This window comes from Diabrotica virgifera, chromosome 5 (assembly GCF_917563875.1).
Source record: "Diabrotica virgifera virgifera chromosome 5, PGI_DIABVI_V3a".
NCBI lineage: Eukaryota > Metazoa > Arthropoda > Insecta > Coleoptera > Chrysomelidae > Diabrotica > Diabrotica virgifera.
In genome coordinates this window covers 29,244,835-29,257,167 of record NC_065447.1, presented here as the reverse complement: position 1 = coordinate 29,257,167, position 12,333 = coordinate 29,244,835, and the positions used below count along the sequence as shown (strand labels likewise).

The window sequence follows — 12,333 nt, the reverse complement described above, 5'->3', positions numbered from 1 at the left end:
TTCGTCCAAAGAAAGTCAGGAAATGGATAAACTGGCTAATTTTAAGTAACTTTTCTTCTATAGAGTTTTTTCACTAAGTCAATACTTTTCGAGTTATTTGAAAGTGAAGATGTTCATTTTTTCAACAAAATAACCACGCTTTTAGAAGGTTTTTCGCAAATAACTCAAACAGTAAGTATTTTGTCGAAAAAACATTCTTAGCAAAAATATAGCCTGTAAAAAATTTTAAAAAATGGTGTATATATCACGTCTCTACACCTAGTAGAAGCAGAGTTATAGCTAATAAAAAATAGGTTCATATTCGTCAAATTCCAAATGGAATATCTTAACGTGAAATAACCAAAAATTAAGCACATTTCGGGGAAAATTCATTACAACTTATTTAAATTATTTAAAAAAGCTTCATTTTTGTTTTGAAAAAAAAAATTTCTAGCATCAAAATTAAACAAGTTACGCTCAAAATAAAGTTAGTCCCTTTTGGTTTTGGTAAAAAAATCGAGAAAATCACCCCCTAATTAGTATCTTAAATGAACTTAATCGTTACGGCTTCACAAGTTTCTTGACTCGTGTATATATTGTTTATATGGTCTGTAAGTTTCATCGGTTCAATGTCCTTATTATTGAAAGGGCTGTAGTTAAAAGGGGTTGAACGAGTCACTGATCACGAATGTATGAAAATTTAGAAACACCAAATCTTAATCCATTTTTGTCTAACAGAAAAACAAAAAAATACGTGATATTCAGAAAAGCAAATCTGACTTTTTTGTTTTTCGAGATTTTTGGTATCTCTAACAATTTTTAAGTTATTTTGAAAAAAAGCATATTTTTCAAAATTTAAATTTTTAAAAATTTTACTTTGAAACCAAATTGTTTCAAAAGTAAGCACTTTGACTCGATCAAACTTAAAGATCATATAAACACAACATAAGTAAAATAATTTGTGGAGCGGTAACGATTAATTTCATTTAAGTTGCTAATTAGGGGGTGGTCTTCCCGATTTTTTTTTTGCAAAAACAAAAGGGACCAACTTTATTTTGAGCGTAACTGGCTTAAATTTAATGCTAGAAACTTTTTATAAAACCAGAAATAAAGCTTTTTTTAAACACTTTAAAACAGTTAAAATAGGTTTTCCCCAAAAAGTACTTAATTTTTTGGATATTTCACGTCGAAATATTCTATTTGAAATTTGGTGAATATGAATATATTTTTCATTGGCTATAACTCTGGTTCTACGAGATCCAGAGACCTAACGCCTACACCATTTTTTTTACTTTTTTATGTGTTATATTTTTCCTAAGAACGTTTTTTCGACAAAATACTTACTTTTTGAGTTATTTGCTAAAAACGGTCCAAAAATGTGGTTATTTTGTTGAAAAATGAACATATTCACTCGCAAATAACTCGAAAAGTGTTGACTTGGCGAAAAAGCTCTAGAGAACAAAAGTTACTTAAAATTAGTCAGTTTACCCATTTCCGGACTTATTTTGGACATATATTTTTTCACCCCCAAGAGGGAGTAAAAGTCACCCCCAGGGCAAAAGCACACATCGGCACAATATCACTTTTTTTCTTTGACATGTAAGCTATACGTATGCCAAATTTCATGTCAAACCAAGCGGTTCTTTAAAATTTAGAGCAAAAACCGCGAAAGAATGGACTATATAATATAGGTACCTACTTAAGTATATTGTTTATAAGTAAAAAATGACGTTTAACTTTTGCATATTTTGTTTATTAAATTTCATATTGTTATCACCAAACGTAGCAAAAGAAATTGTTAGATAGGTACCTGTATATAAACGATTGTCATGAAAAAATAGTTAGTTCCCTGGTCTAATAGATATAACTTTATTTTATTAACGATGTGTCCTTCTTTAGCTTCCTACCTAGTCATTAAGTACTATCAAATTATACACCAACATACCTTTATGCCATCCCATTTCCAGCAACACGTTTATCACACACTTTTTATACAGAATCGAATTGAATTAAGTTATAAAAACGACAACAGTCACTTCGTTTGTCCATCGATCTGATACCGGTATCGCTTATAACCTATACTTTTACACATAAACAACGTACGCTGAACAGTGGATATTGACGACTGATTGTTGTTTCTTCCCACTTCCTCCTCCAAGGAGCTTGATGTTTTTGGTGCTTGTTATTTGTTTGTTGCGTTTTGCAACAATCTGATTGGTGGCATCTGCGCGTGGAGTATCAGTTGTCTGAATTTGAAATTGGTTATTAACTCTGTAAAAATGTGACTGAGATTTTAATAAGTTTAATAAGCCATAACGTAAACAAACAGATAAATATTATGTACCCAGAGTTCGCTACCCGGAAAGATGCATTGGAATTTCCTTTGACAAAACACGTGCTTGCTGATTAAGTTTTTGCAATATTACAATGTAAATTTCAACAAGGTTCTGAAACTATTTAGGTACTTGTGGCATGTCTAAGTTAAAATCATTTTTCAAAAAAAGTATTTTAAGAATTGTGTTAAAAAGGGTGGGGTTTTTTTTGAGAACAATACGTCTTATTTCTAATGCGATTCTTGATCTTATTGGCGATGTTAAGAGTATTTGTGTTAGTTGTGTTGTCACAATGACAACCTCTGGTGGATTTCGGTGGACCTAAAATTGAAGTCTTTTTTCGTTTTATTGTCCTGCTATAATGGGGGTTTTTAATGTCAAATCATTGTTAAAATCGTTGTCAGTATTTTCTAAAATCAATAAAGTGAAAAATTTAGTAGTCCCATCGATTAATCTATCAGCAACAGTAGAATCAAAAAGAACGTGTTCATCCTAAATTTACTCCAAATATTCTGCAACATAACATACAAATAAGAACACTTTTCGCGTCCGTTTTTTAATTATTAACAATGTAGTGCAAAAATCGCGGTTTTTTTTTCGATTTTTTGCACCCCATTCAAAAGCTAAATAGTTTACATAAAATTACAAAATTTAATTTTTTAGAACATTAAAAAACCTTCAAAATGCCGATTTTTGAAAGTTATAAAGTTAATTTGTTGCTACGCAAACTGCAAAATAAGTGAAAATCGTTATTTGTTTATAACTTTCACTAAAACTATTATAGAACTTTAGTGTCTCACCCAAAGTTGGGTATTGGGGTACTTAACAAACCCTCAAAATTTGACACCGATCCATTAATTATTTTAAGTTATTCTAATTGTTTTTCCCAGAGACCTTTACTTTGCAATAACATAAGACATAAAATAATGAAGATAGGGCAATTCTGGATATGCCAAATGAAAGTAGAAAACTGATGCTATCAGAATGTACTAAAAAAAGATAAAAAAATTATCTAATGTAGTCAAAAATCCTAATGACAAATTTGTGAAATTTTGTAGTTTAAAAACATTTAAGAATAACTTTAAAAATATTGTCCGTAGAAAAAATAATTTTACATATTAGAAAAGCTGGTATTTTACACGAATTTTTAAAAGTGTAGTTTAATTGGTGACCGTGGTAAGTGAAGGGGGAGCTAGGAGCCGACAAATGCACGAGTTCAAAAACTAAAAAAGGCAACTTAAAACTACTATCATTTTCTATATCTCGGGATCTACTGAATATATTTTGATCGTGCTTTTTTAATTCGTATGTAATTTTTCTGTACATTTGCAATTTGTCTAGACATTTATTAATTAATAAACATTCTAATTTGTTTAAGCAATTTTTCAAAAAATAATTTTTTCCAAAAATCCATGATTTTAATCATACTATCGTTATTAATCGAAGAAAAAGTTAAGGTATACTTTAATAAATAAATTATCTTCAATAAATAATTACATATCTAATAAAAATAATTTATTTATTAAAGTGTACTTTAACTTTTTCTATGATCATTAATGATACTATGATTAAAAAAATAGATTTTTGTAAAAAAAATATTTTTTCAAGAATTGTTTAAACAAATTAGACTGTTTATTAATTAATAAATTTATAAACAAATTGCATATTTGCAATGTATGTAGAAATTACATACAAATTAAAAAAGAAAGATCAAAATCCATTGAGTTGATTCGGAGATACAGAAAATTATATTCGTTTGAAATTGATTTTTCGGTACTTTAAGTCGGTGGATTTGTAGGTTCCCCCTAGTAATCGTTTGAACTACATTTTTGAAAAATCGTAGAGGGTGCTGTGAAGGAAGAATGTTTGTGCAAATTTTTTAAGAAAAAATACAAATCCCATTCTTTAAAATGGCATTAATGAGATTCCTTAATTATTATAAACAAATTAGCTGTGAATTAAAAAAACATATGGCTAACTTTGTCCCAAATAAAACCAGTCTAAAGTTAGACCCATTTGTAGTACCATCAATTCTCCTTGTAGTGAACTTTCAAATTTTTTATTAAATATTATAAAACCATTTGCAAATAATAATCACACATTTATAAAAAATACACAACATGTTTTAAACAAATTATCAAATATTGAATTTAATCCAAATAATGTTTTAGTAAGTTTTTGACATAAACAGTTTATTTACAAATGTGTCATTAGATAAAACTTTAAACATAATCAAAACGAAATACGAGAATGATAATAAGTGATTTTTCTATAAACCCTTGGTTCCACAAATTCTCATTTGTGGATCGAAGGCACTTGACATCAATTATTAGAATGCGAACGGGCCATTGTCACACACCAGATCATTTGTTTAAAATTAATTGTAGTGATACTCCTTTTTGTGAATGTGGACAAATAGGAAGTATATCTCATATGTTACTTGAATGTCCAATTAACAAAACAAATCAATTTGACCTGTATCAGGAACTTGTTAATATAGGAAGTCCAGCCCCCATTTCAATACAAAATCTCCTACATAATATTAATGACCAAACCTTAAGAAAGATCAATCAATTTTTAACAATATTTCAAATTAAAATATAAAATAAAAATAGTTATTTGAAAATCATATCACAATGAATTTAAAGAAGGGAATATGGAAAAATCCAGACCCTTTGAAAAGAAGATTCCCTTCCAGTTAGTCTAAATACGAGGACTCGCCAAGTACCTAAGAGGTGGAGGCCATGAAACTACAAGAAGAAGAAGAATGATAATACATTGACAACTAGAACAAGACTAAATGTATCAGCTATAATGGAGTTATTGACATTATGTACTAATACTACATACTACCTATTTTCAACTAAATAATGAATTCTATAAACAAAATTTTGGTCTAGCAATGGGCTCTTCTTTATCTCCATTATTGGCTAATATATTTATGGAGGATTTCGAAACTAATATCATTTCCAAACAAAATTTAAAACCCACAGTATGGTGGAGATATCTAGATGATGTATTTTCAATATGGCCTCATAGATCAGAATTGTTGAATACATTTCTAAATATTATAAACGATCAAGAAGAGACAATAAAATTTACAATGGAAAAGGAATGTAATAACACTCTACCTTTCCTCGATGTTTTAGTCTCAAAAAACGATACTTGATATGAGACTCAAGGTATAGGAAACCAATACACACTAACAGATATCTCAATTACAAATCAAATCACAATATCAACGTTAAAAAGGGAATCATTAAATCCTTATATGATAGAGCCAAAATTAGTTGTTCTAACGAAAATTCATTTTTAGAAAAAAAAAACATTTGTTAACATCTGTTTTATTAAAAAATGATTATCCTTTATCGTTTATAAATAAGGAATTGTCAAGATTGGATCGAATGGAACAGAACAACGTAGAACGGGATCCTATAACATCCACAAGAAATAATACGAGGAAAATATCAATACCGTATATAAAAGGAAGGACTATCCGAGAAATTTAAAACAATAGGAAATAAATTCAACATTTCAACAACATTCAAAACAACAAACACATTGAGATCTATTCTATCTAAAACTAAACCTAACAATGAACAAGAAAGAAGAAAGAATTGTGTTTATAAAATACCTTGTGAATGCGAACAATTTTATTTTGGTGAAACATCAAGACCATTAGACGTTAGAATAAGTGAACATCAGTCTTATATTAAAAATAGAGAATTTGATAGATCTCAAATATGTCAAAACGCATGGGATAATGAACATAGAGTTCAGTGGAGAGATTCAAGTATAGTCCTGATAGAAACAGATAGTAAAAAGAGAAAAATCAAAGAAGCGGCTCTAATTATGTGGTCAGGCTCTAGGATGTGGTTACCCATACTAAAAGAGGAAGTCAATAGAAAGAAAATACCACGATTAGTAAGTCATTAACATATCGAGTACATATTTTATATTTTAGTTTTATTTATATAATATCTATGTATTATTAATATTATTTATAATTTAAAATAGCATACATACATTAAAGTCAGAATTTGGTATTAGTTTTGAGAGTAAACTAAATATAAGCCAAATACTTACGATGTCGGGATAGTGTCACGAGGTTTTTTCCTGGTTTTCCCTCATGATTTACTATGGAATCTCTAGCGCGAAAATTTTACTGCCATCGTTGCAATTGTTGTCTTTTTAAAGACAGATCACATGCTATGATTTTTGTGGCGGATATTCTTGAGTTGGGGTTGATTTCATGTAATCGAATGAACTATCTTTTAGTAAAGTCGTCCCAGGAACGCAACTCATCAATATTGGCAATATCATTTTAAAGTCTTCTACTTTAAAATGCATAATACATGCCTGAATTGCCTATATAAATGAGTCAGATTAAATAAATTATTAGAAGAATTTTTTACTAAGCAACAACATTTTTGTTTATTTAGTATTATTTTGTATTTTGACAAGGACACCCCACTTGGGCGTCGAAACGTTGATAAATTCATTTTTTTGGTAAAATTGTGGCTTAATTCCCATTTAAAATAGTTCATTATTTTTAAAGTTATTCTAAATGTTTATAAACTACAAAATTTCCAAAATTTGGCATTAGGATTTTTGACTATATTAATTATTTTTTATATTTTTTAATATATTTTGATACTATCACTCTTCTACTTTCATTTGGCATACTCAGAATTGTCCTATCTTCTTTATTTTCTGTCTTATCTTATTGCAAAATAAAGGTCTCTGGGATAAACAAATAGAACAACTCTTAAACTAATTAATGGAGCGGTCTCGTAGATTTATAAAGGGGTTTTCATTAATCTAAGATCAGTCTCAAATTTTGAAGGTTTGTTAAGTACGCCAATACCCAACTTTGGATGAAACACTAAAGTTCTAAGGTAGTTTTAGTAAAACTTATTAACAAATAACGATTTTCACTTATTTTGGAGTTTGCGTAGCAACAAGTTAACTTTTTAACTTTCAAAAATCGTCATTTTGAAGGTTTTTCAATGTTCTAAAAAACTGAATTTTGTAATTTTATCTCAACTATTTATCTTTTGAATGGAGTGCAAAAAATCGAAATAGTCACGATGTTTGCACAAATTGTTAATAATTAAAGAACGGACGCGAACTCTAGGCAGGAAACAGGTAGGTTTTCTTCCTTTAGGTTTATAATAACTAAAAAAGTAGTCGGCTACCTGGATCTTTGAGTGGCCCGAGAAAATCCTTATTACACTGGACTATTACAGATTGTTGATTTCATCTCAGTTATTGTGTTGGTTACGCCATATAGGTATTCTTACTTCTTGCTAATCTATTTGCTCTTTAAAAAGTCTAAATTAGTCTTTGAAGGCTATCTTCATTTTGGACTGTCAATATTGCATCATCAGCATAGCAAAGGGCTTAGTGAATCTCCTTGTCTTATTCCATTGGCTGTATTTGAAGGTTCCGTAAGTTGTCTATCTATTCTGATACCCATCTTATTGCTTTCATATACATTCAGCGGTATCTCTTAGGATCTTCTTCTTCAGGTGCGTGTTTGTATTCAGACGTTGGCCGTCATCGTGTTTACAAGTTCCTAAAACTTCTCTCTATCGGCTGCTGCGCGAAATAATTCTTCTACCGTGGAACCACACCAATGTCTAATATTACGCAACCACGAAAGTTTCTTTCGGCCAATCCATCTCCTTCCCTGCACTTTTCCTTGTATTATAAGGCGAAATAGGTGGTATTTAGTTCCTCTAATTATATGACCGAAGTATTCTGTTGTTCTCCTCTTTATGATGTTTATGAGCAGAGGATCTGAATTCATCATTTGGAGAACATTTTCATTGGAAGTGTGCGAAATCCACGATATCTTTAGGATTCGTCGATAGCACCACAATTCGAATGCTTATAATTGGACCGCATTATGTAATAACGGATTAACCGCCAAAAGTCCAAAATCGAGATATTAGTGCCATCTTGCAGCTAGGGTGCAAATCTATGTATAAAAATATGTTTTTTGTAAAAAAATTTAAAAAAAAAGTTGTTTTTAAATGCCTGTATTAAGCGACATTTTTTATTTTATTAAAAAATCTCACATTAGGATTTGTAATATCGAACTAAACGCCAATAATGGTACATAATCCATTGTCATAAACAAAAATCCGCATCTTTGTAAGTGTAATAACAAATCAAGCGCCACGAATAGTCGGTTAATTCTTTATTACAAAACATAACATATGTACCAACGTTTAAGATATCGAATTAAAAGACATCCTTTGTCAGGTAACATCAGACTAAGCGCCAAATATGTCTCTTAATCCGGTATTCGGATCTTAACTCATGCATATCTTAAAAAATCATTAACGAATTAAGCGACATTTGATCGAATAACTTTTAAAATATAAATTATTTTTAAAAAATTTTAAACACATGTAAAAGTCTATTTACATTTGCATTAATATATTAAATATGAAACATGTCAGTACTATATTTTAGAAATAGTACCAAAAACAAGTTTAAAATCTTTAAACCGATTTATCTCAAAACTACATTTTGGCGCTTAATCCGCTATTACATAATAGGTCTGGATCCCGCGTATGAAAAAAAAGTTGATTAATAGCAAGCTGAAAATTTGTCAATAGCTTAAGGGTGTCTAGTCGGATAAACTTTGATATATGGGAACACTGGAACAGGGGCAGTTTTAATTGTGGAACAGGTTAAAAATTTGGAACGGTCACACCATGAAAACGGCACATTTATTTTGTCCGACAGAACAGACTTAATCTCTCCGAACAGAGATTAAACTCTCATGCAAAAATCAGACTGCTATTTATCACCTGTCATAATTCCTGGCATTTGACATATTCTACATGTTCCACTCATTAAAACGCCCATTTGGTGATAAATAGCAGTCCGATTTTTGCATGAGAGTTTAATCTCTGTTCGAAGAGTTTAAGTCTGCTCTGTCGGACAAAATATATGTGCCGTTTTCGTGGTCTGACCGTTCCAAATTTTTAACTTGTACCACAATTAAAACTTCCCCTGTTCCAGTGTTCCCATATATCAAAGTTTGTCCGACTAGACACCCTTAAGCTATTAACAAATTTTCAGCTTGCTATTAATCAACTTTTTTTTCATACGCGGGATCCAGACCTATAACGCGGTTCAACTTATTTAGCATTGTGATTTTTAACGTCCCTGTATCACAACCATACAATAATGTAGGCCACATGTAACATTTTACGACCTTTATTATATAAGAGATTTATTGCATCCTTAAGAAATCTTACTCTTTCAAATGCCTTCTTCAAGCCGATAAGACATAGGAATGTGTGCCAATTATATTCTAATGCTTTTTCTGTAATCTGTTTAATGACGAATAATGCATCTGTATACGAGTTCATGTACGGAAACCTTATTCCTTAGCTGCTAAGTTTAGCTGCTTTTTTTCGTTCCTGCAAAATTGTAGTTGTAGGTTTCAGAGTAGGTAGTATTTAGCAAACTGATACTTCTATTCAGTTAGTATTTAGTAGTATTTAGCAAATATTATTTAGTAGTACATATTTAGCAAATTAATACCCAGAAAACTACTGTAGTACTTTTATGGTTTAGTAATTTTCTGGTTGGTTTTCATTGCTTGTCCTCAATTCTTCTGGTATTATATGGTATATCTGGTATATTGCGTCTATAATTTTGGTAATTAATGCTATTAGTTGATCCATCATTGCCGCTCCACTATTTTTTAACAATTAATTTGGTATCCCATCTTTACTTGCAGTTTTTCCGTTCTTTAGTTTTTTCAAGTGTTTTTATACTTATGCTTTGTATATATACAACTTCTTTAGACAATCAATCCATGTATCCTTTTCGATGTGTTTCAGATCTATTAATTCCTTCACTTCCGCTCTTTGACCTCTCATAAAGGGCCATATTTTTTTTAAACGTACTTAAGAATTTGTACTTAAAGGTGGAAAACAGATATATCAGCATATAATAAGAAAGACGTGAAAATAGAAAATACAAATATGATCCCTAACATCCGGAAAGCCTTACAGGACCAAAGGGTGCTAAGAATCACCAGCAAATGCTGAAAAATTATTGGACAGAATTGAATGGTACTTACCGAGTATGAGTACAACAGTTGAAGAAAACCACTTCTCTTATGAGACAACCCCAATAGAAGGGTGTACCCCAATAATTCTGATGCCATGTGCTTAATTTTCTCTCTGTTTATGCATGCAAGAAAGTACAAGTCATCTGAAGGGGCCACCATGTTGAAATAATTTATTAAATAATTTGCCTCGGTTATTCTGTTCAGTTCTGACAAAATAGACACGCAGCATTGCTTTTTAAAGATGTATTTGAAAAAACTAACATAACACCATAAAAACTTTAGAAAAACACATTATAACACAAATGCAGGTTAAAAGTGCACATTAAAACATGCAGGTATGGTGCAGTTTTTAATTAGCAGGTTTTTCTATAATTAAGACAATTTTTACTTGTTCTGTCATAATAATTGTCGTCAATATTTTTTGCTTTAATAAATTATATTTGACGCAGATAATTAATAAAGCAGCATTTTTTAGTAGTTGCCTTCTAATTAATATATTTTTTTTATTTAATAACTTGTTAACATAATTCATCTGTTACTTTGTACAGACTATTATTAGATATAAAGATTTGGCGTAAGATATGATGTATAGCAACAGTTTTTTGTTTTTTGATTACCAAAGCTACTTTGCTTGAACTCAGAAATATAGTTAACTGCTTAAAAGTTTGATATGGTACTGCCTCACAAGTTATTCTACTGGAAAACAAAATTAACTTATTCAAATTACAAAAAAATATCAAAAGCATTTCTAAAATCCCTTTAGTCCCTGGAATCTTGTAGATGTGACAATAGGGAACTTGCACATTTTTTTTTATTAGATAATAATGTTCAGTTTTGTTTAAAAATGAGATTTCCAAAATTTCACGCTTCAAAAACTTGTAATAACTTAGAAATACATATTTAAAATCTTCTGCGGTATAAAATAGTTCAAACGGTCCGTGACGTCACATAGTTTTGCATTAGTTTTGATTATGGTTATATTTCGCTGTGTCTAGGTACACGGTAAAGTGTCCGCAAATAAAAAAGTTAGGTAGACGCGAATTAAACTTCATCAAGCCAGTGACGTCATTATTTAGCTTGCGCAGTGACTATATATTTTGGTACATGCTATTTTGATATGTTTAGTGTTTGTTTGATAGAAAAATATTTGTTAAGGGAAGGGAAGCAGAACTATTCAGATGTTTCAAACTTAATTGTAATAAATCAATGTATATATATATAAAAGTATATATTTAGGTTAGCAAAATAATTATATGTATTTAGTTGGCATGACATGTAGGTACAAAATATTGTTAAAATAATTTTTATACGTAAGTGAGTTATTATAATCAACTATTCTAAATGCAAAATAAGCCACAATTTAACTAAAAAAATTATTTTATTAACGTTTCGACGTCCAAATCGGATGTCATTGTCAAAATACAAAAATTAGTCAGATTAAATAAATTATTAGAAAAAATTTTTTACTAAGCAACAACATTTTTGTTTAATTTAATAATATTTTGTATTTTCACAACGACATCCAGTTTAGACGTCGAAACGTTAATAAAATCAATTTTTAGTTAATTTGTGGCTTAGTTCTCATTTAGAATAGTTGATTACAAAAATGCCACAAGGATAATAGCTTCAGAACAAGTTAATTATTATTGTGAAGGCTTTAGGTCTTCCTTTTATTTTAAACTTGGACGGTAATACTATTTCACTTATAACTAAAAAAATATATATTCATTTATAGTCCCTTATCTTTTTCGTACTGTTTTAAAATGTTCTTAAACTCGTTAAAAGAACTAAATAATTATTGTCCACACTCCATAGTTAATTTAAAAACAAACACTAAACGAATAAAAAATAAGAAATCACTGACACTAACTTTTTATTTGCGTACACGTTAGCGTATACCTAGACACAACCTTATATTTA

The 12,333-nt window shown here is 29.9% G+C and overlaps 1 protein-coding gene across 2 annotated transcripts in view; it reads right to left on the bottom strand.

Moving 5' to 3' along the window:
- LOC114334761 (uncharacterized) overlaps positions 1 to 10,522 on the bottom strand; it is a 601,548-nt gene extending 591,026 nt beyond the window's left edge. Inside the window, exon 1 of one of the 2 annotated variants that reach the window (XM_028284875.2) lies at positions 10,423 to 10,522. The gene's annotated coding sequence lies outside the window, so the exon portion shown is untranslated. Of the gene's footprint in view, positions 1 to 1,924; positions 2,093 to 10,422 lie in introns of those variants that run through there. The other variant, XM_028284855.2, reaches the window with a different exon arrangement.
- Positions 10,523 to 12,333: the final 1,811 nt, after the last annotated feature.